Source organism: Melitaea cinxia, chromosome 14 (genome assembly GCF_905220565.1).
Source record: "Melitaea cinxia chromosome 14, ilMelCinx1.1, whole genome shotgun sequence".
Taxonomy (NCBI): domain Eukaryota; kingdom Metazoa; phylum Arthropoda; class Insecta; order Lepidoptera; family Nymphalidae; genus Melitaea; species Melitaea cinxia.
The window spans coordinates 2431377-2436791 of NC_059407.1; positions in this window are offsets into that span (position 1 = coordinate 2431377).

Consider the following 5415-nt stretch of genomic DNA (forward strand, 5'->3'; position numbering starts at 1 on the left):
TACCGTGTATACATCTATAAGCATTTAGTAAAAAGCGGTTATTTTAATATTACAAACCATGGATTGTATCTGTTGCGCTGGCGGTTGCGGGTTAGATCCCCGCACATGACAAAAATTTGTATTGGCCATACAGGTTTTGCCGTGGTCTGGGTGTTTGTGCAGTCCTAGTGGGTCTCCCCACCGTGCCTCGGAGAACACGTCAAGCCGTCGGTCCCGGTTGTTATCATGTACACCTGATAGCGATCATTACTCATAGTAAGGAATATATCTGCCAACCCGCATTGGAGCAACATGGTGGATTAAGCTCTGATCCTTCTCCTACATGGGGAAAGAGGCCTATGCCCAGTAGTGGGATATTACAGGCTGAAGCGAAATACTTAGTAATGTTTACGTAAATTTGAGTCATTATAATGAAACAATTTTTTCGGATTTTATCGCGGTTTATTCAGTGTTTTAAATGCTCGACGTTTCGGATAATTTACAGTAACCATGGTCACGGGAGGAGTATAAAAAATTGGATAAACCGCGATACAATCCGAAAAAGTTGTTTAATTATAAATGCTTTTAATAAATTAGATATAGTTCAAGGATTTTATTACATTACCATTACTAACGATTCAGAATGTAAATTATGCAGAGAAGAATTGTTAAGAAACCCGCAGTTGTCTACAATAATTACTTATTTCTTTGCGCCAAACACAAAGCCAACTGTGCGAAGCTTAAGATCACAACAGCGGTGCGTGTAAGCGCAAAGCATACTTTACCTGACTTAACATTGCACCTTTATTTATTTTTTATTTTATGTACCTGGAGGCACCTTAAACTGTTGCTGATAAGTTTACTCTACGCACAAGTTACAGATAGTTTTTAACAGCAAGAGATAAAACAGACTCATAAGATCTGTTAAACAGTGTTTTATGTTATTCGTCGTTACTAATAAACTGCAACTTTGAGATTCCTTTTGAGATTGATTGATTGAAGTTGCGAAAAGAAATATCTAGTAGATAAAGTATAATTTGTTGGTAAATAAATCATAGTAAAAAAATATATAAGCATTATGTAAATTATCTCTCTATTTTCATTAAATTTCGTTAGACATATAGAGACATAACAAATGACCTCTTCGTCTATCACTTGAAATTGTTTTATCAATTAATTTATGTCATTAAAACATAACATTCCCAGAACAGGCGCAGATAATGGCAATTAGAGTAATGTGACGTCAGCCGTCCAGACTTGTCGATAAGGGCGGAACACGGCAAGGTCACTGCCAGATAATGTGGGATCGAGGACGACCGAATATAGGGAAGCTAGCCACGGAATGCGCGGATTTTTATGGCTATTACAGAACAATTTAACTTTACATGGGTTTTATTTAAAATTATTTTATCTACAGCGTGAAATGTATAGTGATTTTTGATGGTCAATCAAATCAAATCAAAATTGCTTTATTCAAATAGGCTTCAAAAACACTTTCGAATCGACATTTAATAAATTAAAATTTAAAAAGTGATTATGATTTTTAAAAGTGCAGCTTCCACCGATTCAGAATAACTTAACACTTATAAGAGAAGAATTGGCAAGCTCCGCAGTTACTCTTTTGAAAATAATTTATAAACTGTGTTTTAGTACAAAGTATATCTTGCATGAAATGACGAAATACAGCGTCTTTAATTATACGTCCACACATCCTTATGATCTATGTAATCTATGTAATTAAACTCTTTAAATTTATGTTGAGACAATTGCAAAATCGTTTTTGGGATTTTATTGTACATGGTGAAATATTAAAATACATAGCAAAATTGTGAAATAAAATAATAATAGGAATATAACGTTGTCCATGAATACTACCGAAAAAAAAGTAGTCGTTAGTACATTAGACCAATTGTAATAGTGAACTGAAAATATAGTATATTTACAAAAATTCATATTTGAAATTTCCGAAAGAACCGCAGAAATGATCGAAGAACATACGTCTCTTATTCAAAATTTATCATAATTTATTTTCAGTTACAAATATCTAAGCGTAAGAGAAATACATGTACGAGTACATATCATAGCTTCGAGTTCAATGGATTATGACCTCAGTACCTGGTGACTCAACCACGCTTCCTGTATGGGATGATCCAGTGGGATCATTAATTTAATATGGTTCAAGCCTTTGATAACGCGTATTAAAACTTTTGTGATGTGACAAAATAGACGAGACATACATGGTCAGAACGTTTTTTTTTTTACGGTTTTCGATCGAATTGTTTAATAGGTAATTCTATAACTACCGGTTTTTATAAGGTATTTATATCCGATTATGCTTAATTGAGGTATTATTTTGATATGAACTTCATGTGGATAGTGTAAAAATTGTATCGGTAGTAAGCAAAATCAGAGAAGAATATTGAGCAGGGTTATAAGAGGATAATATAATTTATAAATTTTGAACTATATATTTTGATTTTTAATCATGATTAAATTTCGTTAAGAACATATATATATATATATATATATATATATATATATATATATATATATTTCATAATTAGTTTAATTATAATTTGTGTATATATGGTATACGACAGTAACGCTTATTTATATTCATAAATTATTTATCGTCTTGTTTTACACTCATTACCATCACATTCTAAATAAGAATAATTATTAATTCTTATAAATATGAAACCGTTGATAGTTTAAAGTATGTACATAGACAACAATGAGTTCTGAGTAATGTTGTATTAAAAAGTTATTTTTAATTTTATCTATACTCAAATATTAGCATCTAAATACATATTATTCAAAAACCTAAATTATCTAGTAGATATAAGGTGAAAGTAATACAAAGCAAGCTTATTCTTACGGCTTCATCTGCTAGCCCTTTCACAGAATCTTTCACAGAAAATAAAAAAAAGGTTTATGATTTAAGCACACAGGCAAAAAATAACAACAGACAATAATAAAATAGAAAAGATAGTATTGTTAATGCTATAGACAATAGTTTCGTAAACAAAAACTATAAGACATGTTGTAAACGCTTATTACCTAAAATAAGTCGAAAATAATAGTTAACAATGATTGAAATTCAAAAAAATATCTATTTAAACAATTTTGTATAGCGTTAGTAAATTCGAAGGGTAATTGTTCTTTGTTAAAAGTATGACGCTTCAAGTTTTTGTCTTAAATGGTATTTTTATTGTCATTCTATTGACAATTCCTTTGCCTGTGTCTTTACAATCTCCTTATAGAAACTTTTCTGTCCCTTCGTAAAATTTAAAAAACTCTTTTTGTCTTTTCGTAACGGCTTACTTAGTTTTTGTGTATTTTGTAATATAAACTTTTATGTATCTATCTATACGCAGAGGACTTAGCACATCCGGACCTTCTGTTCAAAAGTAAATAATGCGCTTAAATGACAAATGTGTTTTTATATAAATGAACACCTAAACGATTTGTAACTAAAGTAATCAGTTAAGCTTTATTTATATAGAAATAAATTATGTGTATCATTATTTAATTATTAATTTAAACTAAATATGTTCATTTTGTTTTCAATGTTTAGAAAGAAGTTATTTGTACAAATTTACTAAAATACCTAATCATTAAATAATGTATGTCATTATTTAATAACTATGTAACTATATAGTGATTCACTTCGTATAATTATGTTAATCATATTTTAAGTGTATAAGTAATAATTTGATGATGTAACTATTTCAATAAATAAAACTCATGTATGATTTTACTTTATATTTGTAGTATTTTTTCAGTTTTGATTTACTCTTTATACCTATATAATTCAAAAATTAAAAATTTTAATTAGTGTGTGTGTTTTAGTGTAGTTCATATCGTGTTTTTGTCAAAAGGTAACAAAGCTTTACTATGTATATACCCAGTTAGTTTTTTTTTTTTTTTTTTTTAATATCCCGGTAATGTTCAAAGGCCTTTTAAATGCTAGATCTTCTTAATAATTAGTTATTCTTCATGATTCAAAGTTTTTTGTACTTGAGCATTCATTCAGCAATTTACGGTAATTCTTCCCAATTTTTTACTTCAAAATAATTTAAAGTAACAGGTATGTGTACCTCAACGAAATATGTAAAACGTATTTCACACTCTTTGTTAAATAATCAGGTAGATTCTATTCCAGCAATAGAAAGCTTAATTCCCAGTACAATGAAGATAAAAATCACTAAAAATGTGCCCAGTTTTATTGGAAACTATTAATTTGTTTGTTTGTCTTATAATGGTTTTTTTTTCTTTTAAGTATGAGTATTGCTTTTATCTCGAATTGTAGATAACATTCACGGTACTGACTTTACTACGGCATTGTTATTTGAAGCTTTTTTTTTTAATTTTTACAAAGAAAGAATGAGTCATTTACTCTTTGGATACGTTTAGATAACGGTTTTACCGAGCAATATTATATACATAATGAACTAAAAATGTTTTGGTATAAAAATGTTAATTGCATTTTACATTCCTATCAATTCAATCATAGTTTTTTTTTTTTTTTATACTGAACGCAAGTCACAAAATCGTATACAAGCAAGAAACTAAAATTGGTATTTAAATAGTATGATATAAATATCTTCTATTAAAAACTAAATCACACCAAACTTCGTTTCCCTTGACTTGTGAAATGTTGTCACATCTTGAAACCAATATAACTTTTCGCTGCAACATTACTAAACGTCAAACAGCTGTGGCTTGTTGAAATCTTGACGAACTGACAAAGGCTAAATTGGTGAATGTGTTATATTACGTTTTAGCTGATTCCGTATATTATTCCTGTATTAGATCCGTGGGAATAAACGCAAGGTGTAAATACATAGTTTATTAACAGACATTTCTCTAAGCCAAAGATCAGTGAAGGATGAAAAATATGGATCCTGTGTCCTTTCAAATTAAATTTATTCATTAGCTATGGTTCAGAAAATTTGTGTTCATTAAATAGATGCTTAAGCATTATAAAATAAACAAGGAAAGTCGTAGCTTTAAGTTTTGAATTGCTCATTAATTTAAATTTTATTCAAAATTTGTTGAATTATACAAAATAATATCAACATTTATGTGCAATTAAAATTATAATAGATATATTTAAGTTTTTTATACACTTTTTAAAGTGCTATACTCGGGTTCTTTCAACTCACCGTCTTCTTAGTTAAGTACTTGATATTATTATTTTTAATAAAATTTCTCTCTTTTTTTATTCCAGTCAATTTTTCTTACTCGTGAAAAACAACTTTATTTTCTTTCTGAATTTCCAAAGTACATACAAAATTTATAAATACAATTTTGTATTTTTAATCAGTGACACATCTTAAGAGTACTTACATCGGTAAATCAAACTGGCTAACTTGTTCCCAATTTCTCTGTTTTGAAATAAGAAGTAAAACAATATTTAAATGTTTAAAATTT